Consider the following 27746-nt stretch of genomic DNA (forward strand, 5'->3'; position numbering starts at 1 on the left):
CTCCTCTCTTTGTCTCTCTATCACTCCACAAACCCACACACAGAAACATGTCTGAAGGAAATGTAGCAAAACTGTTAATAGTGTTTATATCCAGATGGTGGGACATTACGTTTAGAATTAATCTTCTTGCAAAGGCAGCAAAGGCAAAAATAAACAAGTGGAACTACATCAATTAAAAAGCTTCTGCACAAAAGGAAACCGAATGAATGGGAAACAGTAAAATGAAAATACCACCTACCAAACAGAAGAAAAAAATTTACAAATGATATATCTGATAAGGGATTACTATCCAAAATATCTAAAGAACTCATAAAACTCAATAGCAAAAAACCAATCTGATTAAAGATTGGGCAGAGGAACTGAATAGACATTTTTTCAAAGCCGACATACAGATGGCCAACAAGTATGTGAAAAGTGCTCAACATGGCTAATTACTAGAGAAATGCAAATCAAAATCACGAGATACCACCTCACACTGTCAGAATGGCCATCATCAAAAAAAACAAGTGTTGCCAAGATGTGGAGAAAGAGTAACCCTTGTGCACTGTTGGAGGGAATGTAAATTGGTGCAGCCTTTATGGAAAACAGTATGGAGGTTCCTCAAAAAATTAAAAACAGGGCTACTATATGATCCAGCAATTCCACTTGTGGGTATTTATCCAAAGAAAACAAAAACACTAACTGGAGAAGATACATGCACCCCTATGTTCACTGCAGCGTTATTTACAATAGCCAAGATATGGAAGCAACCTAAGTGTCCACTGATGGATGGATGGATAAGAAAATGTGTTATACACACTTGTGTGTGTGTGTGTGTGTGTGTGTATATATATATATATATATATATATGCATGCAATAGAACGTTATTTAGCCTTTAAAGAAGAAGGAAATCCTGCCATTTGTGACAACATGGATGGACCTTGAGGGCATTATACAAAGTGGAATAAGTCTGACAAAGAAAGAGACATACTGTATCTTCTCACGTATATGTAGAATCTAAACAAACAAAGCCAAAAAAAATCAAACTCATAATAACAGAGAGTAGAATGGTGATTGCCAAGGGCTAAGGGGTGGGGGAAATGGGGAGATGTTGGTCAAAGGGTCTAAACTTCCGGTTATAAGGTGAATAAGTTCCCGGGATCTAATGTACAGCATAGTGATGATAATAAACAATACTGTATTGTATACTTGAAAGTTGTTCAGAGAATAGATCTTAAATGTTCTCAGCATAATGACAACAACAAAGGTAATTATGTGAGGTGAAGGATGTGTTAACTAAACTAATTGTGGTAAGCATTTTGCAATATATACTTGTATCAAATCATTATGTCATACACCTTAAACGTACACAACGTTACACGTCAATTATATCTCAATATTGGGGCAATAAAAATAATAATAAAACAAAATTAATCTTTTTTATGCTTTTATGTTTACACATATTCAACCATTAGTATGTATTTATTCTCATAATATACATACATTTGCAATTTCAAAAAGCGCTAGCAAGGGCTTTGGCCCTTAATCTGTCCTGACGGCACCTTGTCAGTGTCAGTTGTCCTGTCCATATCACTTCTCTCCCAACTCGTGGTTACACCCATCTGGGCTCTGCCAGCAGCTGCAGCAGTGCCAAAATAGTTCTCAATGGGATCGTGATAGTAAGACAGCTGTAGTCTCTAATGACTTCAAGTGTCACATGTTTTTCCCCTGAGGCCATGACTATACCATATGACAGAAGAAATTCTAAAAATGGCAACGTGCATACTCTTGGGTGCAGAAACACCCTGTCACTTTCTGGTGGAAGAAGAGTTCCAGAGTGACAAACTTGGAGTCTGTCTGCACTGTTAACATGTCACTGATTGTTTTTTAAGCAAATTATTATTTATTACAGACTGACAGAACATGCCGTCTCAATCTCTGGGTGCCTAGGAAAACCCAAATTCTTTCCGTTACAGTTTTTAAAATAATTTTTGAAGCAGCACTTTTCACAGTGTTGGGCATACATAATAGCCAAGAAATGTTCCTCGGATGAGTTAATCAGACGAGTCAAAAAGGTGTGAGTGACTGGTGTGACTCTGTAGTCCGGGTTTTAAAGTTTGGATTATGCAATAGCTTTGACAGTTTCTGACCAATTTATTTAACCGTTTTCTGGTTTCTGCCAGTTGGAGGTGACTTTAGTGGGTCACTGCGTTTTCCTCCGACTTCAGGCAGGAAAGTGTCAACATGTCAGCATCTCAGAGGGTTAGGCTGTGCGCCAACATTCTGCAAAACTTCCAGAGGGAGGTTTCACAACTTTATGCCAAAAGACAGCCTACATCTTTTTTTTTTTTTAAATCATCTGGAATACCCTTATCCAGAGATAACCATTATTAACATTTGACGTTAATTCCCTCATCTTGTTCTATGCTTATTATTTTGTTTGCTTTTTTTTTATATATATAGATTTGGAATTACGGTGCATATGCAATTTTGTATCCTGCTTTTTTTTTTTTTTGCGGTCCGCGGGCCTCTCACTGCTGTGGCCTCTCCCGCCGCGGAGCACAGGCTCCGGATGCGCAGGCCCAGCGGCCATGGCTCACGGGCCCAGCCGCTCCGCGGCATGTGGGATCCTCTGGGACCGGAGCACGAACCCGCGTCCCCTGCATCGGCAGGCGGACTCCCAACCACTGCGCCACCAGGGAAGCCCCCAGCCTAAATCTTATATCACTGAAAATTCAGTCCTAACAGATCAAACTCTTCATTTCACAAAGCTGGGTCTTTGTGATTTCAGACTGACTCATGTGTTCAGTTATTCTAGATTCTTCTCATTCCCTTCTGTCACTATGAGATCATTCTCTGAATTTATTCTCAAAGGTTGCCACCATTCAAATATGGAGACAAATCTTAACCCCTCATTAGAAGAATTAGACATGGATTTTCTATTAACCCAATTTCTGAGCAACCTCTCAGTTTGACTCAACCCAAGATATACACTTGTGTAAGATGGTGTGCTCTTTGGGAAAACCCAACTTATTTGTTGATTATTTACAAAATATTTAAGAAACCAAGATAGTCTTTAGAAAACTTGGAAATTTCAAATTAACTTTCTAAATATTAAAAAGGAAATGTATGACAGTAAACATTTATTATTCTGTCTTGAAATCTGGCATTGTGTTTAGTCTCTTTCCAGAAAATAAATGTAAATCATGATGTGAAATTAAATGTAAAAACCTAACAAGATTGGAAAATGGCTTTAGGGTCTTACAATTCAAATGTGTCTCTGCTGTTTGCATCAACATTCCTTCTCTCATGAGTATTCATAATCACACTGCCTTTCAGCAAACATAATAGCCAATACGTATTATAGAGCCATGTAAGGGGATTTATATGTATTGACTCATTTAATCCTTATAATAATCTTATGAAGAAGGTACTATTATATTCTTTTTACATATAAATAGGCACTGAGAGTCAATCGCCTAAAGTATACAGCTAATCAATGGCAGAGCACAGACTCAAAGCCTTGATCCTGACTATAGAGTGTAAGCTTTCAGCTACCGCATTTTGTCGTGTGTGAATTATTATTAGAGGCAAATTGCAATTATTTGGCAATTCCAAACTCCTTTCCCTTGCCTCCCAGCATAATATATGGGTGATCACCCCTTTTCCTCATCCATTGGTATTTGGTAAATGTTTAACAACCAGCCCTCTGAAGAGCTGATGCGTAGCATTTACCAGTTTCCACAGCCAAGTTCCAAGTGGTTAATTTCAAATTACCAAGAGATGTGTAATATAATCCCATTATACAGTATTTTTATTATAAAGATACAATATAACCTCAAAGAGCACAAAGATAGTAAAATGTCATAAAATAATTAGATAACAATGCGTTTTAGTATTTAATACCTTTGGGGTTTTAAAAAAATTTTATTTATTTTATTTATTTACTTTTGTCTGTGTTGGGTCTTCGGTGCTGCGTGCAGGCTTTCCCTAGTTGTGGCAAACGGGGGCTACTCTTTGTTGCAGTGCATGGGCTTATTGTGGTGGCTTCTCTTGTTGAGAAGCACAGGCTCTAGGTGTGTGGGCGTCAGTAGTTGTGGCTCGCGGGCTCTAGAGCGCAGGCTCAGTAGTTGTGGCGCACGGGCTTAGTTGCTCTGCGGCATGTGGGATCTTCCCGGACCAGGGATCAAACCCGTGTCCCCTGCATTGGCAGGCGGATTCTTAACCACTGCACCACCAGGGAAGCCCTGTTACTTTTGTTTTAATATAATCTACTTAATTGTAAATTTACATGATCTAATTCTAATTAAAAAAAATTTTTTTAATCCCTGAAAATTTAGCAATTGGCTCTCAAGAGCCAGTTCTATCAGATAATATATTTTCTGGAAGTACTTTTTAGTGGAAAATTGGGAGAAGGGTGAAATTAAGGTATTGGGCTACAATCTCAATGGTGTCTAACTCTGAGCCCTCCTCCGAATTTCTGGGGTTACCAAACTCTTCTTTGTGGAAAACAGCCCAAGGGGTAGGTTTGCCCTGGCCTGCTGAGAGTTTTGCGGTCTGCCTCGCCACCTGGTGGTTGCAGCTTGCAGTTGCTGTATTCCCTGCGGCTGACTTCAGGGCACTTCTCAGATGGGGAACATTCTTTACCCTCCAGCATTTTCAGCTACTAAATTAAGCTTCCAGTGAGTAATTTGACTGCTTTAGTTTACAATCTCCTATTCTAAGACCTTTAATATAAACTCCCAGGAGTGGGTCAAAGGCCATCTGACATTAGGAGGATTTTTGTCCTCCACTGAGACTACCACCCCAACTCCAGAGTAGCAGGGAGGGTCTCCAGCCTTGTCTTATAAATGTTAATCAGAATATCCAATGAACTAACAAATATCCCGAAGTTCTTGTCACTATTCTCTACGAGGCTTACAGGGTTCTCAACAAATAGATCTTCAAGCATTCCATCCTGATATCTCACAGTTCCCGAAACTGAAGGCGTAACCCTATCCTCTATCCCATAATCCCTGCTCTTTCCATCATGGACCCTATCTCATTACATAATTTTAAGATAATAAAAATACACGGAGTGAGACAGAAATGATTTGGAGGCTACCTTGTAGTTGTGCTAATCCACATCACGAATCTCTTTAGTGTAACTGATTCTAATGCAATTGAGCCCTAACCCTACCTGGGGGGCGGGTGTTGTCAACCATTCTTCCCATCTTCTTCACTTTTGTATCCCCTACTTGGGTATTAATTCATTCACACAACTAAGGTCTATCAGGCACAGGCATGTGCTGGCCCCTTGGCTGGGAGACGTGGATGAAAGAAGAAGAAGACCCAGACGCAGACCCTGCACTTGAGGGCTCCTCAGGGTTGTGGTGCAGGCAAAGGAATATATTTGGAAGCCTCAGCCGAGCAGCATTCCGTGGGTGCCAGTGACCAGGGCATTCAAGCCGAAGCAGAAGGACTGGGGACAGCTTCCTGGATGAGCACCTAAGCTGATCGTGAAGTGTGAGTAGACTTTGGATGGAGGGAGAAGACAGGGAAAGACGAGTCAAGGCATGAAATCACAGACTGGAGGATTTTCAGCAGAATTGGCAGGGCTCGTTGGCCAGAGGAGAGCATGTGCACGAGGCAGAAATAATGAGCGATGACTCTGGAAACCAGGCTGGGGACAGCTCTTAATGGTCTCGATTACCATGTGGGAATGTGGACTTCATGCAACTGGTGATAAATTGTGAGCCTTTCAGTGTTTTTAAGCAAAGGAGAGAATCAGATCCACGATTCAAAAAGTTATCTGTTTGGGCTTCCCTGGTGGCGCAGTGGTTGAGAGTCCACCTGCCGATGCAGGGGACACGGGTTCGTGCCCCGGTCCGGGAAGATCCCACATGCCGCGGAGCGGCTGGGCCCGTGAGCCATGGCCACTGAGCCTGCGCGTCCGGAGCCTGTGCTCCACAACGGGAGAGGCCACAACAGTGAGAGGCCCGCGTACCACAAAAAAAAAAAAAAAAAGTTATCTGTTTGAGCTTTGCTGGGCACATGTGCCGAATGTGGGTTTATTTTCTACCTGGGGACATGGGGCAATTCAAGCTCCTCGTCTAAAAATGGTAAGGACGTGGACACTTCTAGCAAGGGATAAAGAGTGTTGCTCGTTATACTAGTCACTTCTGGAAAGTCCTGTCCCGTGGAATGAACAGCTATTCACCAATAAAAGAGAAGGGAAAGGTGATGTGAGCAAAGGGAAAGCAAAATTACTAAAAAGAAAAATTATCCAAATTAAAAAGGAGGAGGGGATGGAGATAGAGGAAGAGATGAGGGGGAGGAGGAGGGAAGGGTAGCTGGGGAGTGGGACCTGGGGACAGGGAGGTTCTCCCCACAGCCAAGGTGGGAGACAACAGGACTTGAACGTGGGCAGCAGGAATGGAAAAAGGGATCTGCAGAAGGAGAACTGATGGGTTATACTGCTGTGGAGCTTGGGGAGCTGGGAAATTCAAAACGATTCAGAGAGCATTCCTAGAAAGTGACTTGGTAAACTATCCACAAGAACAAGATTTAAATGTTCACCCACTGATCTTGTATCAATAATTTTACTTCTAGGAGCTTATCCCAAAATAATCACAAATGAGCATAAAATGTGTGTAAAAGATGCTTATCACAGTATTGGTATAGCAGAAAATAACTAGAAACAACCAGAGGAGATATATACATTTTGATACATCTAGAAAAGGGATAAAGTTTTAAAATCATGTTTATCAAGGAAGTTTAATGACATGGTTAAATGCTTTTGATAGATACAATCATGTGACATAAAAAAAAATCTGGATTCACAGTGTATAGTATGATGCCAAATTTGTAAAGAAACGCCATATGTATAGAAAAAGAAAAGAAACGCAAGAAAATGTTAACCATGGCTATCTCCGAATTGTAAGATTACGGACCAATTCTTCTTTATACTTTACCAAGCTTTCTACAGTTTTGTATAATTAACCTATATTATTCTAATAAACAAAAAATAATAACTGTCATAAAATATAGAAAGGAAATAACTGAACTTTCTGGCCTAAGTTACTTACGGAAAGTCTGGACAAAGATTTAGATTTGAATAGAGTTTATTACAAAGGCACAGAGAATTACATTTTTTAAAAATGAAGTAAAAGTTCAGAATCAATAAAAATGAGAATAGCCTTCTTTTAATTATTCAGCTCAACATGGCTGTGATTAAACTTGACATTAACTTATGAGCTCCTGGCAGTTAGGGCACAGAGGAAAAATGGGACCAGCACAATTTTTATTGTGATAATTGGGTCTCACACCAGACCAGCAAGGGAAATACAATATTTCTAAGCACTGCTTTCTAAATTAAAATCTTTAACAGGCTTACAATAGGGGAAACTGAGTGATACAGACAACAAGAAGAACTATGATATTTTAATAAATGGATACAATAGCACCAGCAGATATCTGGTTTGTGATGTTTGTAAAATCCTAGGATGTAAGGTGAAACCTCAGTAAAGACAGCTATGGGCAAAATATGTAGCTAAGTACGTACCCTCCTGATGCTTCAGCTAGATCCAAAAGTATAGAAACTAGATTGCCTAGAGAGTATTTCTCAAACTTTGCTCTATTAGGAAACACATACGTTGCTTGATAAACAAAGAGCTTCCTAGGTCCCTCTTCCTAAAGATTTCAGTTCAACTGGTTCAGAGCAGCGTCTAGGAATCTTCATACGAAATATATTAAATAAACACCCAGATTGTATTTGACACAGGTGGTCCAGGAACCCCATTTAGAGAAACATCCACTTAGAGGTGGACTGTTTCCAAGTCCCTTTGGCATCTTGCCTAAATAGCCCTTTTCTTAGCAGCCTGTACTCTTAGCAAGAACCTGTAGTCCTGGAATTCAGAATCAGTAGTTTTTTCTCAGGGCATTTGTTTATAGGGGAGTACCCTTCCCTTGTACTTTTTTCTAAAATCCTTCTGCAGTGGTGGTGCGCGGCCACCAGGGGGCTTCTCTTCCCAACCAGCCTTCCCCACCCCGCCCCCAAGTCTATTCATTGCCTTGGAAAACCTCTGGGAGGACCAGCAAAAGATATAAAGGACTCTAATGCCCGGGTAAAGCTTCTAGAAACATACAGCCCACCAAAACTGAATCAAGAAGAAATAGATAATTTGAACAGACTGATCACTAGAAGTGAAATAGAATCTGTAAAAAAAAAAAAAACCACTCCCTACAAACAGAAGTCCAGGACCAGATGGCTTCACAGGCCAATTCTACCAAACATACAAAGAAGAACTTACGTCAATCCTTCTCGAACTCTTCCAAAAGATTTAAGAGGAGGGAACACTCCCAAAGACATTCTATGAAGCCACCATCACCTTGAGACCAAAACCAGACGAATATAAAACCAAAAAAGAAAATTAGAGGCCAACAACTTTGATGAATATAGATGCAAAAATTCTGAACAAAATATTAGCAAACCGAATCCAACAACACATAAAAAAAATCATACACTACGAACAAGCTGGATTCATCCCAAGTTCACAAGGATGGTTCAGCATATGCAAATCAATATGATAAACCACATCAAGAAAAGACAAAAACCACATGATCATCTCAATAGATGCAGAAAAATCATTTGATAAAATTCAACATCCATACATGATAAAAACTCTTACCAGTGCGTATAGAGAGAACATATCTCAACATAATAAAAGCTATTTATGACAAACCCACAGCCAATATAATACTCAATGGTGAAAAGCTGAAAGCCTTCCCACTAAAATCTGGAACACGACAAGGATGACCACTCTCACCACTTCTATTCAACATAGTATTGGAAGTCCCAGCCACAGCATCAGACAAGAAAAAGAAATAAAGGTATCCAAATTGGAAGGAAGAGGTAAAATTGTCATTATACACAGATGACATGATACTATATAGAGAAAACCCTAAAGACTTCACACAAAACTACTAGAACTGATAAACGAATTCAACAAGGTAGGAGGATACAAGATTAACATATAGAAATAGGTTGCATTTCTTTACACTAACAATGAAATACCAGACAGGGAATGTAAAAAAAAAATACCTTTTAAAATCACATAAAAAATCTTAGGGATGAACCTGACCAAAGAGGTGAAAGACTTAAATACTGAAAACTATAAAACATTAATAGAGGAAATCAAAGATGATTCAAACAAATGGAAAGATACCTATGCTCTTGGATTGGAAGAATATTGTTAGTATGTCCATACTACCCAAAGCAAACTACAGATTTAATGTGATCCTTGTCAAATTATCCGTGACATGTTTCCAGAACTAGAACAAATAATCCTAAAACTTATATGGAACCATAAAAGACCCAGAATGGCCAAAGCAATCCTGAGGGAAAAGAACAAAGCACAAGGCATAACTCTCCCAGACTCAGACAATATTACAAAGCTAGAGTAATCAAAACAGCATGACATTGGTACAAAAACAGACATATGGATCACTGGCACACAATAGAGAGACCAGAAATAAGCCCACACACCTAAGGTCAATTAATCGTCAGCAAAGGAAGCAAGAATATACAATGGGAAAAAGTCTCTTCTGCAAGGGGTGTTGGGAAAGTTGGACAGCCACATGTAAATCAATGAAATGAGAACACATCCTCACACCATTCACAAAAATAAATTCAAAATGCCTTAAAGACTTAAACATAAGACATGACACTGAAAAAAGACATTCACAGAAAGACAGACAAGATGAAAAGGCAGAGGTCTATGTACCAGATGAAGGAACAAGATAAAACCCCAGAAAAACAACTAAATGAAGTGGAGATAGGCAACCTTCCAGAGAAAGAATTCAGAATAATGATACTGAAGATGATCCAGGACCTTGGAATAAGAATGGAGGCAAAGATCGAGAAGATGCAAGAAATGTTTAACAAAGATCTAGAAGAATTAAAGAACAAACAAACAGAGATGAACAATACAATAACTGAAATGAAAAACACACTAGAAGGAATCAATAGCAGAATAACTGAGGCAGAAGAATGGATAAGTGACCTGGAAGACAGAATGGTGGAATTCACTGCTGCGGAACAGAATAAAGGAAAAAGAATGAAAAGAAATGAAGACAGCCTAAGAGACCTCTGGGACAACATTAAACATAACAACATTTGCATTATAGGGGTCCCAGAAAGAGAAGAGAGAGAGAAAGGACCAGAGAAAATATCTGAAGAGATTATAGTCAAAAACTTCCCTAACATGGGAAAGGAAATATCCACCCAAGTCCAGGAAGCACAGAGTCCCATACAGGATAAACCCAAGGAGAAACATGCCAAGACACACAGTAATCAAATTGGCAAAAATTAAAGACAAAGAAAAATTATTGAAAGCAGCAAGGGAAAAACGACAAATAACATACAAGGGAACTTCCATAAGGTTAATAGCTGATTTTTCAGCAGAAACTCTATAAGCCAGAAGGGAGTGGCATGACATATTTAAAGTGATGAAAGGGAAGAGCCTACAACCAAGATTACTCTACCCAGCAAGGATCTCATTCAGATTCAAGAGAGAAATCAAAAGCTTTAGAGACAAGCAAAAGCTAAGAGAATTCAGCACCACCAAACCAGCTCTGCAACAAATGCTAAAGGAACTTCTCAAAGTGGGAAACACAAGAGAGGAAAAGGACCTACAAAAACAAACACAAAACAATTAAGAAAATGGTAACAGGAACATACATATCAATAATTATCTTAAACGTGAATGGATTAAATGCTCCAACCAAAAAACCCAGGCTTGCTGAATGGATACAAAAACAAGACCCATATATATGCTGTCTACAAGGGACCCACTTCAGACCTAGGGACACATAAAGACTGAAAGTGAAGGGAATGAAAAAGATAATCCATGCAAATGGAAATCAAAACAAAGCTGGAGTAGCAATACTCATATCAGATAAAACAGACTTTAAAATATTTAACAAGAAACAAGGAAGGACACTACATAATGATCAAGGGATCAATCCAAAAAGAAGATATAACAATTATAAACATATATGCACCCATGATAGGAGCACCTCAATACATAAGGCAACTGCTAACAGCTATAAAAGAGGAAATTAACAGTAACACAATTTATGTGTTATGACAGTAACACATAATAGTGGGGGACTTTAACACCTCACTTACACCAATGGACAGATCATCCAAAATGAAAATTAATAAGGAAACACAAGCTTTAAATGACACAGTAGACCAGATAGATTTAATTGATATTTATAGGACATTCCATCCAAAAACAGCAGATTACACTTTCTTCTCAAGTGTGCACAGAACATTCTCCAGGATAGATCACATCTTGGGTCACAAATCAAGCCTCGGTAAATTTAAGAAAATAGAAATCATATCAAGCATCTTTCTGACCACAACACTATGAGATTAGAAATCAATTACAAAGAAAAAAACGTAAAAAACACAAACACATGGAGGCTAAACAATATGTTACTAGATAACCAAGAGATCACTGAAGAAATCAAAGAGGAAATAAAAAAATACCTAGAGACAAATGACAATGAAAACACGACGATCCAAAACCTATGGGATGCAGCAAAAGCAGTTCTAAGAGGGAAGTTTATAGCTATACAATCCTACTGCAGGAAGCAACAAACATCTCAAACAACCTAACATTACACCTAAATCAACTAGAGAAAGAAGAACAAACAAAACCCAAAGTTAGTAGAAGAACAGAAGTCAAAAAGATCAGAGCAGAAATAAATGAAATAGAAACAAAGAATACAATAGCAAAAATCAATAAAACTAAATGCTGGTTCTTTGAGTAGATAAACAAAATTGATAAACCATTAGCCAGACTCATAAAGAAAATGAGGACTCAAATCAATAAAATAAGAAATGAAAAAGGAGAAGTTACAACAGACTCCGCAGAAATACAAAGCATCCTAAGAAACTACTACAAGCAGCCCTATACCAATAAAATGGACAACCTGGAAGAAATGGACAAATTCTTAGAAAGGTATAAGCTTCCAAGACTAAACCACGAAGAAATAGAAAATATGAACAGACCAATCATAAGTAATGAAATTGAAACTTTGATTAAAAATCTTCCAACAAACAAAAGCCCAGGACTACATGGCTTCACAGGTGAATTTTATCAAACATTTAGAGAAGAGCTAACACCCATCCTTCTCAAACTCTTCCAAAATATTGCAGAGGCAGGAACATTCCCAAACTCATTCTAGGAGGCCACCATCACCCTGATACCAAAACCAGACAAAGATACCACAAAATAAGAAAATTACAGACCAATATCACTGATGAATATAGATGCAAAAATCCTCAACAAAATACCAGCGAACAGAATCTAACAACACATTAAAAGGATCATACACCATGATCAAGTGGGATTTATCCCAGGGGTGCAAGGATTCTTCAATATACGCAAATCCATCAGTGTGATACGCCATATTAACAAACTGAAGAATAAAAACCATATGATCATCTCAATAGATGCAGAAAAAGCTTGACAAAATTCAACATCCATTTATGATAAAAACTCTGCAGAAAGTGGGCATAGAGGGAACCTACCTCAACATAATAAAGGCCATATATGACAAACCCACAGCAAACATCATTCTCAATGGTGAAAAACTGAAAGCATGCCCTGTAAGATCAGGATCAAGACAAGGATGTCCACTATCACCACTATTATTCAACATAGTTTTGGAAGTCCTAGCCATGGCAATCTGAAAAGAAAAACAAATAAAAGGAATACAAATTGGAAAAGAAGAAATCAAATTGTAACTGTTTGCAGATGACATGATACTGAACATAGAGAAAACTAAACATGCCACCAGAAAACTACTAGAGCTAATCAATGAATTTGGTAAAGTTGCAGGATACAAAATTAATGCACAGAAATCTCTTGCATCCCTATACACTAATGATGAAAAATCTGAAAGAGAAATTAAGGAAACACTCCCATTTACCACTGCAACAAAAAGAATAAAATACCTTGGAATAAATCTACCTAGAGACACAAAAGACCTGTATGCAGAAAACTATAAGACACTGATGAAAGAAATTAAAGATGATACCAACAGATGGAGAGATATACCATGCTCCTGGATTGGAAGAATCAACACTGTGAAAATGACTATACTAGCCAAAGCAATCTACAGATTCAATCCAATCCCTATCAACTTACCAATGGCATTTTTTACAGAAGTAGAACAAAAAAATCTTAAAATGTGTATGGAGACACAAAAGACCCCAAATAGCCAAAGCAGTCTTGGGGAAAAAAGTGGAGCTGGAGGAATGAGACTCCCTGACTTCACACTATACTACAAAGCTACAGTAATCAAGACAATATGGTACTGGCACAGAAACAGAAATATAGATCAATGGAACAAGATAGAAAGCCCAGAGATAAACCCACGCACCTATGGTCAACTAATCTATGACAAAGGAAGCAAGGATATACACTGGAGAAAAGACAGTCTCTTCAATAAGTGGTGCTGGCAAGACTGGACAGCTACATGTAAAAGAATGAAATTAGAACACACCCTAACACCACACATAAAAATAAACTCAAAATGGATTAGAGACCTAAATGTAAGACCAGACACTATAAAACTCTTAAAGGAAAACATAGGAAGAACACTCTTTGACATAAATCACAGCAAGATCTCTTTTGATCCACCTCCTAGAGTAGTGGAAATAAAAATAAACAAGTGGGACCTAATGAAACTTAAAAGCTTTTGCACAGCAAAGGAAACCATAAACAAGACGAAAAGACAACCCTCAAAATGGGGGAAAATATTTGCAAATGAATCGATGGACAAAGAATTAATCTTCAAAATATATAAACAGCTCATGCAGATCAATATTAAGAAAACAAACAACCCAATCCAAAAATGGGCAGAAGACCTAAATAGACATTTCTCCAAAGAAGACATACAGATGGCCAAGAAGCACATGAAAAGCTGCTCAACATCACTAATTATTAGAGAAATGCAAATCAAAACTACAATGAGGTATCACCTCACACCAGTTAGAATGGGCATCATCAGAAAATCTACAAACAACAAATGCTGGAGAGGGTGTGGAGAAAAGGGAACCCTCTTGCACTGTTGGTGGGAATGTAAATTGATACAGCCACTATGGAGAACAGTATGGAGGTCCCTTAAAAAACTAAAAATAGAATTACCATATGACCCAGCAATCCCACCACTGGGCATATATCCAGAGAAAGCCATAATTCAAAAAGACACATGTACCCCAATGTTCATTACAGCACTGTTTACAATAGCCAGGTCATGGAAGCAACCTAAATGCCAATCAACAGATGAAAGGATAAAGAAGATGTGGTACATATATACAATGGAATATTACTCAGCCATAAAAAGGAACAAAATTGGGTCATTTGTAGAGACATGGGTGGATCTAGAGACTGTCAAACAGAGGGAAGTAAGTAAGAAAGAGAAAAACAAATATCATATATTAACGCATATATGTGGAACCTAGAAAAATGGTACAGATGAACTGGTTTGCAGGGCAAAAATACAGACACAGGTGTAGAGAACAAACGTATGGACACCAAGGGGGCAAAGCAGAGGGGGGTGGGGAGGGAGTGTGATGAATTGGGAGATTGAGATTGACATGTATACACTGATGTGTATAAAATGGATGACTAATAAGAACTGCTGTATAAAAAAATAAAATTCAAAAACGTAAATAAAAATAAAAATGAAAAAAAAAAAGACATGACACTATAAAACTCCCAGAAGAGAACATAGGAAAAACATTCTCTGACATAAATTATACCAATGTTCTCTTAGGTCCATCTCCCGAGGCTATAGAAATATCAATAAAAGCAAAGATAAACAAATGAGACCTAATCAAACTTACAACCTTTTGCACAGCAAAGGAAACCATAAACAAAACGAAAAGACAACCTACAGACTGGGAAAAAATATTTGCAGTCATTTCCAAAATATACAAACAGCTCATACAACTCAATAACAAAGAAACAACCTAATCAAAAAATGGGAAGAATAGACATTTCTTCAAAGAAGACATACAGATGGTCAACAAGCATATGAAAAGATGCTCAACATTGCTAATTATTAGAGAAATGCAAACCAAAACTACAATGAGGCACCACCTCACACCAGTCAGAATGGCCATCATTAAAAAGTCCACAAATAACAAATGCTGGAGAGGGTGTGGAGAAAAGGGAACCCTCCTACAATGTTGGTGGGAATGTAAGTTGGTGCAACCACTATGGAGAACAGTATGTAGGTGCCTCAAAAAACTAAAAATAGAGTTGCCATGTGATCCAGCAATCCCACTCCTGGGCATATATCTGGGCAAAACTATAATTCAAAAAGATACATGCACCTGAATGTTCATAGCAGCACTATTTACAACAGCCAAGACATGGAAGCCACCTAAATGTCCCTCAACAGATGAGTGGATAATGAAGATGTGGTATGTACTTACAATGGAATACTACTCAGCCATAAAAAAGAATAAAGTAATGCCATTTGCAGCAACATGGATGGAACTAAAAGTAATCATATTAAGTGAAGTAAGTCAGAAAGAGATAGACAAATACCAATATGATATCACTTATATGTGGAATCTAAAATATGACACAAATGAACTATGTATAAAACAGAAATGGACTCACAGACAGAGAACAGACTTGTGGTTGCCAAGGGAGAAGGGGGTAGTGGAGGAATGGATTGGGAGTTTGGGGTTAGCAGATGTAAGCTATTATATAGAGAATGGATAGACAACAAGGTCCTACTCTATAGCACAGGGAACTATATTTAATACCTTGTGATAGACCACAATGGAAAAAAATAATAAAAAAAGAATGTGTATATATATATATATATATATATATATATATATATATATATATATATATATATATATATAACTGAATCACTTTGCTGTATAGCAGAAATTAACACAACATTGTAAATCAACTATACTTCAATTTAAAAAAAGCATTACCAAAGGATAAAATTCTGGTAGAAATGAAACGGCGTCAAGGAGAAAAGAAATAATGACAAATATCTTAGAAGAGTTCACATGTATATCTTTAAAATGGATGCTGATGGCTATTAAATCTCTATAGTACTTGGATTCTACTGAATAGATTAGAATTAAAACTAATACAGTATTTTAATGTCAATATTTACAAATACATCACAAATGACATCTTGTGTAGCTATTTAAATGTGATGAAAAATATTGATATCAACTTAACCAAGTGCAAGAAGTGTGTAGATTTTACCCAATTCTATAAGTAAAAAAGTTTGAGGATCACTCTTTGATCAGTGCAGCTCTAGCATTTCTCTCTGGGAGGGGCTTGGATACAGCCTTGAGGGTGGGGTAGGGGATGTGGCTGAAAGCTGCATTTATTTGCATAAGAAATTTATTGTTTTTATATTGCATATTACAGATCACAAAAAACAGTAAAGTTTTCTGGTAGCTGCTTTTGTTCTTTTAATTCACATTTTACAAAAGGTTGAAAAGGCATCACTTGTCCATATCCCAAGAATATATTTAATAATTTTATTGTGGATTTGTGAGGACTGGAAGATGATTAAGTCTGTTTGAAAGGAGATGTACCAGGAGAAGTTTTCTCATGAAGCTTCTACTGATTCATTCCAACAAATGAGCATATGCTTGAGGGAGCACGAAGCTTTCTCACTGAAACATGACATAGTTCTTTGTTGAAACACTTCTCACATATCCGTAATCAGCTGCTCATCCTCCTAGAACTACCTCAGTAACCCTCCACAGATCAGCTAATTTGGAGCAGCAGAATTTCTCCAGCTACACAGTAGGAGGGATCAGCCACAAAATGTGCCCCTAAATCACTGAATAAGCTAATGCCCTATATGGTTATTTGATAGATACTGATTGGTTTTAGAGAATTCTGTAGGGTATTGGAAATGTGTGATTAGAAGAAATTAAGGGAGAAGTTGTGGCTGGAGATTTCAGATTCACCCACAGAAAGATCACAGATAGTTGGACATTATATGTATCTGCTCTGCCTAAGGCATGCTGACTACAGAACCTTTAGCCAGTACTGAAAAAGCACTAAAGCAAAATAAAACAACACAAAATAAAAGGAACATCAATAGCAAAAACTGACTGTAATCCCATCACTCAAAGGCAGCCCCCATGAATATTTTATGATATTTTCTTCTATTTGTCTATATTTTTTAATATTTGAGATCACAGACTATCTGGGTTCGTGATGTGGTCTCAAACCAACACAGCTTGAGAACCACCCAAGAAACCGAGATGGAATCAGCGCAGGGGTGGACAGTGGGGAGACAGTGGAGAACAGAGATATTACTCAGGGCTCCCTAGGCACTGCCCTGACCTTCTACATGGAAGAGGAGGGGGGCTTGTGGGCGGTAAGTCAGGTTCAAGAACAAGGAAAGATCAAATTTCATAAGTATTTCTTCCAATGGAAGCACATAGATGATCAGTGTATGTTATTCTGGCTTAATGACACAAACCTGAGTGTCAGAGGGCAGTGGTTCTGCAAGGACTTAGCTGTTTTCTCAACTCTGGACAGAGGGTGACACCAGCCCCTTCAGAACTTCTGGGAAGTCAAGGACCAGGACACACCTCTCACGGTCTAGCACCTGCTGGGAGCCACCTCGTTTCTGTTCATTTCTCTCTTTTTTGGTGAATTAAATTGGGAAATATAGCAGGTGTGTGGGTGTGCCTGTATGTATGTATGTATGTAGGATGCCACTTCCTACCGACCTAAAATTCTCCATAAACACAGCAATACTATATCATGAACACTGTCCCAGGACAAAACAACCACCACCACCACTCAGTCTATTCATACACACAATATTCTGTTTCATGGCTACGCCATACTTTTTCTCTAATGCAGTACTGTATATACTAAGTTTCTAAATATTATTACTGTTAAGTGCCCCATGATTCAACATTTAGAAAATCTTTCTACAAGTCTTATATATTCATTCAAAAACTATTTATTGATATCTACTAAGTGTAAGTCACTGGCCTGGGTACTTTAGCGGGTCCAAGGATGAAAACACACCGCCCCAGACTTTAGAACTTACATGGAAATTAGTACTCTATTGATGGAAGCTGTTTTATTTTACCTTAACAAGGACGCTGGGAGATGGGCAAGGTGGGTGTTACTTCTCCATTGTTTTTATAGGTGGGAACACGGGGGTGCAGAGGTTATGACACTTGCCCGAGTAACAGAAACTGTCTTTAGTATAGGCTGACCCTTGATGGGTAGTTTGGTTGGGTCTTAATTTCTGGGTTGAAAAAAATCACTTTCATTCAGAATTTTAAAGGCATTGTTCCAATGTTTTCTTGCTACTAGGGTTACCGTTCAGAAGTCATACCATTTGGATTCCTTTTTATTATCTGTGTCCTGGTTAATCTGGAAATGTTTAGATATTTCTTTTTATCTCCACCTCTGAAGTTTAGGAGGATGTGTCATGTGAACCTTTATTTATTGTCATGGGCAGGCAGTGGGTCCAGAATCTGTAAAACTATGTCTTTACTGTAGGGAAGTTTTCTTCTATCTTTGATAATTTCTTTGCACTGTTTTCTACACTTTTCTGCACTCTCTTCTTCATCCTCTCCTTTTGGACTTCTGATACTTTTGCTGTGGCATCTACTACAATGATCTTCTAATTTACTTACCTTTAGTCTTCTGTTATCTTTTTTAAAAAATTTATTTATTTTTTATACAACAGGTTATTAGTTATCTGTTTTATACGTATTAGTGTATATATGTCAATCCCAATCTCCCAATTAATCCCACCACCACCCACTCCCCCCACCACTATCCCCCGTTGGTGTCCATACGTTTGTTCTCTACATCTGTGTCTGTATTTCTGCCCTGCAAATTGGTTCATCTGTACCATTTTTCTTGGTTCCACATACATGCATTAATATACGATATTTGTTTTTCTCTTTGACTTACTTCACTCTATATGACAGTCTCTAGATCCATCCACGTCTCTACAAATGACCCAATTTTGTTCCTTTTAATGGCTGAGTAATATTCCATTGTATATATGTACCATATCTTCTCTATCCTTTCATCTGTTGATTGGCATTTAGGTTGCTTCCATGACCTGGCTATTGTAAACAGTGCTGTAATAAACATTGGGGTGCATGTGTCTTTTTGAATTATGGCTTTCTCTGGATATATGCCCAGTAGTGGGATTGCTGGGTCATATGGTAATTCTATTTTTAGTTTTTTAAGGAACCTCCATACTGTTCTCCATAGTGGCTGTATCAATTTACATTCCCACCAACAGTGCAAGAGTGTTCCCTTTTCTCCACTCCCTCTCCAGCATTTGTTGTTTGTAGATTTTCTAATGATGTCCATTCTCACTGGTGTGAGGTGATACCTCATTGTAGTTTTGATTTGCATTTCTCTAATAATTAGTGATGTTGAGCAGTTTTCATGTGCTTCTTGGCCATCTGTATGTCTTCTTTGGAGAAATGTCTATTTAGGTCTTCTGCCCATTTTTGGATTGGGTTGTTTTCTTAATATTGAGTTGCATGACCTGTTTACATATTTTGGAGATTAATCCTTTGTCCGTCGATTCGTTTGCAAATATTTTCTCCCATTCTGAGGGTTGTCTTTTCGTCTTGTTTGTAGTTTCCTTGGCTGTGCAAAAGCTTTTAAGTTTCATTAGGTCCCATTTGTTTATTTTTGTTTTTATTTCCACTACTCTAGGAGGTGGATCAAAAAAGATCTTGCTGTGATTTATGTCAAACAGTGATCTTCCTATGTTTTCCTTTAAGAGTTTTATAGTGTCCGGTCTTACATTTAGGGCTCTAATGCATTTTGAGTTTATTTTTGTGTATTGTGTTGGGGAGGGTTCTAATTTCATTCTTTTACATGTAGCTGTCCAGTTTTCCCAGCACCACTTATTGAAGAGACTGTCTTTTCTCCAGTGTATATCCTTGCTTCCTTTGTCATAGATGAGTTGACCAGAGGTGAGTGGGTTTATCTCTGGGCTTTCTATCTTGTTCCATTGATCTATATTTCTGTTTTTGTGCCAGTACCATATTGTCTTGATTACTGTAGCTTTGTAGTATAGTGTGAAGTCAGGGAGTCTGATTCCTTCAGCTCTGTTGTTCTTCCCTCAAGACTGCTTTGGCTATTTGGGGTCTTTTGTGTCTCCATACAAATTTTAAGATTTTTTGTTGTAGTTCTGTAAAAATTGCCATGGGTAATTTGATAAGGATTGCTCTGAATCTGTAGATTGCTTTGGGTAGTATAGTCATCTTCACATCTACATATTGATTCTTCCAATCCAAGAACACGGTATATCTCTCCATCTGTTTGTATCATCTGTAATTTCTTTCATCAGTGTCTTATAGTTTTCTGCATACAGGTCTTTTACCTCCTTAGGTAGGTTTATTCCTAGGGATTTTATTCTTTTTGTTGCAATGGTGAATGGGACTGTTTCCTTAATTTCTCTTTCTGATCTTTTGTTGTTAGTGTATAGGAATGCAAGAGATTTCTGTGCATTAATTTTGTATCCTGCAACTTTACCAAATTCATTGATTAGCTCTAGTAGTTTTAAAAAAACTATGCACATATGCATATTTGCTTATTCCTCTGAGCATATATGTTTCTATGGAATTTTCTTCTGCTTCCTGCATTGTTTCTGTTTCTTCTGAACACATGGTTTCCATTTGTTCGTTTGGTCTCTTTTACTTTCCTTTTTCTTAGACCATCTCCTCAAATATCTGTCAAGTTGTGCCTGGCCTTTTATGAGTGAGGTGCATTTCTGAGCTGATTGTAAGTTGTGTGTTTCATGAGACTAGTGTCCGGCTGGCTTTACTCTAGCATGACTGGGAAGGGACCTCACTGGTTCACTGGGCAACATCTCAATGTTAATATCCCCCAGAGGAGGATGCATGTCCCCATTTGTTGCCAGAAGGGTGTAAGTCTGGCTGTAGATGTATGGAGCTGGGCAGAGGAAAGGACTGGGTGGGGTGAGTTTTCATGGTTCCATATATAGACCTTTCACATAGTTCTTCTACGTTTTGATCTGCCGTTCTCATTCCACCCCCACTGGAGAGGTTTTGATAACCACCTCTAAAGATACTTGTGGCTGTTCTTAGGGTTTCTCGATAACTTATTAAGTTATTAAGCACTGCCCTTTATTCCCTCATAATCCTGTGACTCAGAGGGAAAGCTGCTGATTCTGCGGCCACGTATCAGGGAGCTAAGAGTTACAGCTCAATTAATATTTACACTCTGAGCTGCTTAAATTTTAGTCATGATATACAAGAAAAAAAATCAGTAATATGAACATCTTACTGACAACAGATCAAACACTTGTCACTATAAACTGTCAACAGCAATTATTTATAACTGATAAACTAGAAAGTCTCATGTCACTAGAAAGACAAATTTATGTAGAAATCTTTTTCAGTGACACTGCCAAGTATTGGCAAATACAACTAGCCTAGCATCTCTTGGCCATTGAAATGAAAGTTTGAAATGACGGTCGTTTACGGGGTTTTACTGCATTTAGTTTCCTGAAACTGAGGCTCCAAGTGGTAAAATAATTTGATCATTCTCCCCAATTAAACCTTACAGACTTGACGATACAGATTATTTTTTAAGTTGGGCATCTCTGCAGCAATTACACCAGATCTCTTTGTGTTTTGAGGAATGGTTGCCTAAGTTGAATTTCCAGGCTGGGAAAATTGTGTGGTCCCAGGATTACTGACTCTGTGGTCATCTCAGAGCCTGGCAAAGGAAGATGCTCCTTCTGTGAGTTAATCATCCCACTGCTTTCCGTGACATGTATATATATGCCTGAAATTCCTAGAAGAAATACTCACCATATTCTTGGAGTCTTCATATTTGTATTCACTGTGCAATTTGCAACATATACAGTATTTAAGGGACCTTTTGGCAAGTCTGAAAAATAGCATTTTTCTGGGCAAAGTGCTGTGCCCAGACTGAGCCTGCGGGTGGCAGCAGAAACTCAGGCATGGAAAAAAGCCAGCCCACAAAGGCTTCTTGGGAACTGTGGACCCTCTATTTGCTTCCAATGACTTGCAAAAAAGGACCTGGAAGCTTTAGCAGCCATAATTTTAGTGGATTTAACACACCATTTGAAGCCATCCTATCTGTTCTTCAGCGTGAATGGAGATATCTGAGACCACTAGCACAAACTGCAAAGAATCATGTATTCCTGGTTAAGTTAAAAAAAAAAAAATTGGAATGTCCTTCTTAGCAATAAGGCATTATTTAGGCTAAGTTGGACATTTAATGAGCGATAGCTTCCAAATTATGGCCTGTGACAGCTATTATTCATGTTACTTATGCTGGAACAAACTCTCCCCGTTTGACTGGGTTGCTAAGGAAACAACGCAGACCCTCCAAGGGGTAGGCAAGAGATGGGGGCATAAAATGACTCATCACTTGTAAACTCATGGCTCTCCCACAGCCGATATCACAGTTGCTGCTGTTGTATCTCATTTCATCTGATATGATTTGGTTTGCATATGCCTGATTTATTTTTACCCATCCTTTAATTCTTAAAATTTCTGTTCAGCTTTACAGTTTGTGTCTTCTAAGGAATTTGCCTATTTTATCTAAGACATCTTTTTAATGTCTGGAGGTGGGGATGGTCTCTAGTGACCCCTTCTTCCCTTCACTCCCAATGTTGGTAATTTGTGTCCTCTCTTTTATTCTTGGTGAGTCTGGCTAGAGTTTTTATCATTTATTTGGTTGAGCTTTTCAAAGAACCAGCTTTGAGTTTCACTGATTTTTCTCTATTATTTTCCATTTAATTGTTTTATGATCTTATCTTTATTATACATCTAGCACATATATTTGTGTTTTGCATAATTTCTTGCATTTGCATTATAATTTAAAATATACATTTTACAGGAATATATATGCTTGTCACAAACTTTTGTATTCTTAGTTTTTTCCCCCTCTTAGTAATGAAGGGTGATCCATGTTCAAGAATTCAAAAGTGTAAAAATATCCTTTCTCTGCCCTCACATTTGAATATTATGCTTCTGGACAAGATTCACAGATCACAGTTCTTTTGTAATCAAAAGTCTGCAAATGGAAGTTTGGTACTAGCCTATATTCTCTTCTTATGCAAGTACCTGTTTTTCCTATCTGAATGTTGTATTTTCTCCATCCTTGGGGTTTGGAAATTCAAGTGACGTATAGCCATGTATGTCTGTTCCAATAAATTTTACTTGGGTATTGGTGAGCGTTTGCTAATAGAAACAAATCTCTCCTCAGCTCAGAAAAATTTTCTTATATAGTTACGTGAACATTAATTTTTCTTCATCCAGTGCTTTTTCTCCCTCTAACACTCATTTTTCATGTAATAAAATCCCAGGCCAGGTCCATTCCTATCTATTTGTATCTTCTATTTCCTTGTATTTTGTTCAGCATTCTACTTTTTCCATTTCTTCTCCCCAAATTCCAGTTCAGTTCTAGGCCAGGTCTACTGTGTGTCTCATACCCTCTATGGAATTTCTAAATTTGTAAATCAGTTTTTGAATTTCTGAAAGCCTTCTTTTTGCTCCAGTGACATCTCCTGGGAGATCTTTTTATGCTTTTATTAAAGTTCTCTCTTGTCTTGTCTGCTAGCAGAACCTCAACAGAAACAAACCTACTCCCATTAGCCAGCCTGCTCACCCCTCCGCACCAGATGCCTCTTCCTGGGGGGGTTCCCTCCGCCCCACAGAAGTCAGGTTGTTGAAAAACCACGGCAAATGGTGAACTGGCAGGAAGTGGTGAATGAGACAGCAAGTTCATTTTATGGTGGATGGGGGTGGAGCTTATTGTTTATAGGATGGGAAGAGATGCAAGTTCGGGGGGAGGGGCTCAGGGGAGAGAGGGAAAGTCTCTGATGAGCACAGGCTGCAAACAATTCATTCCTCAATGTGACGCAGGGTCTTCATTCTCTTCAAAGAACATGGACAGCAAACATGAAGAGTGCCAGAAAGATCCTTTAGAGTCTTCAACTGGGCTCCCTCAGATGCCCCGGCATCAGCATTCTGTATCATCTAGAGTCTCAGTTGAAGAGGCAAATGTACCCCATTAGCCTGCACTTTCTGCTCTCCACCTAGCGAGCCCAACAGTGAGTCTCTGCACCTGTCCTTTCTCTACAGCATTCAATCCTCAGATGCACCCAGGAATCCCTCTATATACCTACACACCAACCTTACTTGGGAGTTTAATGTAGAATCTCATGCCCCACCTCAGATCTACTGACAAGAAATGTTCATAATAACAAGATCCCCACGTAATGTGTCTGTACCTTAAAGCATAAAAAACATGCCCTGGGCCACTGCCCCCAGCTACAGACACTTGCTGGCATGTCACACTTATCTTGGCTGTTGAGTGGCCCTAGCAAGGAGGTGGTAGGATGCTGGGTCCAGAAACACATGCTTAACCTGACATTTTCTCAGAATCCTTTCATTATAGATTTTCAAGTGTGTTTTTAGATGTTTGTAACAATATAGTTTTAGACTTATAAGAATGCTGAAGTTTAAAAAGACCTGAGAGAGGACCAATTTCCACCATCTGACTGTATAAATGAACCCACAGGCTAGGAAGCTTAATAAATATCATAGAACTAATAAGCATTGGGGCAAGAAAAGAATGTCTAGAACGCTGCTTGCTTTCTTCATTTCACTGCCCACATCTTACTGAGCAATAATTTTTGTAGTTGTTCTATAAACAAACAAGTACCAGTCTTCAAATATAACTGGGACAAAGCTAAACCAGAACCAAATCAAAACAACAAAAACCACCACAAAAAAAAAAAAAAAGAAAGAAAGAAAAAGGGAAGGGGAGGGGAGGGAGGAAGAAGAAACATCTGGTAAATGAAGTATGAAGCCACACTTTCAAAGTCAAAGAGCTAATAAACTAATAAAATCAGATAGCTGTAGCTTTCCCTTGGTCACGATCTGGCAGTATTTGGTAAAAAGCAGAAAAAGAAAATTGCTGAGTAAACCAAGATCTATCTTTCATTAGGTGAAAAGGAATATAAGAGCTCTTGTGGCCTTACCAGAGAGTAGCCTGTGGTAGGGAAATCAATGGCTCCCCAACACTCTGATCACAGACATTGAAGGCAAACCCGTGGAGAAGGGCGTGTGGGAGGGACTGAGGGCAGAGCCTGGGTGGGACCAATGGGTGTAAGGAGGAGGGGCAGAGGTGAGAGACAGCAGGTACCACAGATGGGATCACAGCTCCTGGCGAACACCTGACCAAAGAAGCAAGGCAAAGGTTAGCACAGTACAGAGGAAAGTCACTAACTGCCTGTCTTTCTTGTTAAAAACTTAACGTGTGAACAGAACACGCAGACCTTGACCCCAAACCTTTGGCTGCGGCTCTGAAGTCTTTGTCTGTACCACTGGTGGTCCCTGCTGGTGATCCACGCTGACATCTGCCACTGTTCTTTTTTAAGATGAAGAATAAGTGAAACAACAGTGAGGTCCATACTATTTTTTCCTGCTCTTTGACTTCGAGATCTTTTACTCTGAATCTCAGGTTGAGTCCCTGGGGTACACTCTTTGGAGAAACAGCAAAAGGAGTTAGGACGACTCATTTTTAACAGTGACAACAACATTTTAAAGGCTATTTAGAAATGACAAGTACATTTTAAATTGAAATCATAAGTGACACAAATTTGGGCAAGAAGTGAAATCAAATGGATCCATGCAATGGAGACTCCCCAAGAAACATGGTTAAATCAAGAAGCAGGTTGTCACTTAGGATGGGACAAGGATAGCAGTTTTTAAAATGTCTCACGTCACACCAGAGTATATTAGCAATCTGTTAATCAGATGGTCCAGATGGACACAAGCAAGGGAGGCTGGGAAAAGGTGATTCTCTGGTATTTGTACTCAGACGGGTTCTTCCAACGTAATTCAGTTTGCCACATTGCCAAATCAACAGCTATGAAAATGAATACAGATTGGACTTGCTGCATAAATGGTCCTCTGTAGCAGGCTTCTTTTTTCTTCCAAATTGCTGCTTAAATGTCACCTCTTTCCTGAAATCTTTTCAGGCTAATATCTCCTGGCATGTCATCGTTTAACATTTCTTCCTTTTGGCTGTCTGATACACAAATGGACACCCACACAATTCTCTGCTACCCAGCCTGAGGATAAGGTGTTGGTGAATCAACTTGCTGATGGAGATTCACTACGCTTAAATATACATAAATTAGCAAATTCTATAGTTAGAAAATAAAATGTACCTAACACCAAATAAATCATTTTAGCATCAATTTTTAAAGTATTAAGCTTCATCACAATTTACCCTATCATTTTATTACTAATTACACATTTGCGAACTTCTGCCAGCACCCAGCATTCACAATGGTCACAGTATTTATTAGATTACTGTTTATATGTATATACTGTGCTAACTACACACTCATGTTCTCATGAGTCAATGGGAGGGGTATATTCCATTAACCACGCTATATTTCTTTAGTACAAATTTATATTTATGACCAAGTGGGATGGATTTATCCCAGGAATGCGAGGATGGTCGTAGTGCAAACTCCTGACAATTAAGCCAGCAGGTCCGGGGAAGGGCCCAGGGAGCCAACGGAACCCCCGCCAACGAGGCTGATGCAACCGACCGGTCTTCCTGCTCCCCGAGGGGCGGAACCAACGGCTCTGAGGCTGGTGCAACCGACACTTGACATTGCCACAACACCCGAAAGATTACCAAAAAGGGGGCTGCTTCACAAAGCAAGCACCTCCCCTGCGTCCACCCCTATAAATTTCGTTCGCGCCCGTACTCGGGCGCGACTTCTCTGGCCCCTTTCTTTCAGACCAGTGAACCTCGCCCGGGAGCGTTCCCAAATAAAGCTTGTTTAAACTCTCCTCCGTTTTCGGTGCCATTCCTTATATTAGCTTTTTTTTTTTTTTTTTTTTACTGTACTATAAGCGCCTGACATTAAGCTTTTGATGGCCAAGCATCCACTTGGAAGGCTGCTATCTCGAATAAACATATTGCCAGATACATAACTACACAAAGAGCCAGGCTACTCCACGCACACAGTTCCCCTTTATAGAAAGCTCTAGGTGACTTAAATAACTGACCACTTGAGTGACTCTACTTTTCCTTTCCTGCGCTTTAATTCCTGCTCTTATATTTAAAATTCACCGATAAAGGATGAACCCTCAAGACTGTGGGCACCCCACTGTCAACCTCAATAAAGGCAGAACCCCAGATCCACATTCGCTGTCTCTACCATGACCTCGCTGTGCCTCCAGGACCCGTGAGTAATAAACCTTGTCTTCTCAAAGTTCTCTCTCTTGTGGTTGTTGCTGAGGTGCATCCTTCAATCATAAACCCACAAGGGCCGGTCCAGCCCCACATTGGCTCCGGTCTGGGAAACGCCTGCGGGGGCTGCCTCGGTAGTACAGCCCAGGTGAGTGGCCCAGGCATGTCGAGCCCACAGCATCACTATCAATAGGCTGAGACTGACCCAAAACATTGGTTTAACATCTGAAAGTAGATCAATATAATGCACCATATTAACAAAGGATCAAAATCACATGATCATCTCAATAGACGCAGAAAAAGCATTTAACAGAATCTAACTCTCCTTCACAATAAAAATACTGAACAAACTAAGCATACAAGGAACTTCCTCCAGCTGTTAAGGCGTCTTGAAAAACCCACAGTGAAGACCTCATGTAATGGAC

The sequence above is a fragment of the Phocoena phocoena genome, chromosome 21 (genome assembly GCF_963924675.1).
Source record: "Phocoena phocoena chromosome 21, mPhoPho1.1, whole genome shotgun sequence".
Classification (NCBI taxonomy): domain Eukaryota; kingdom Metazoa; phylum Chordata; class Mammalia; order Artiodactyla; family Phocoenidae; genus Phocoena; species Phocoena phocoena.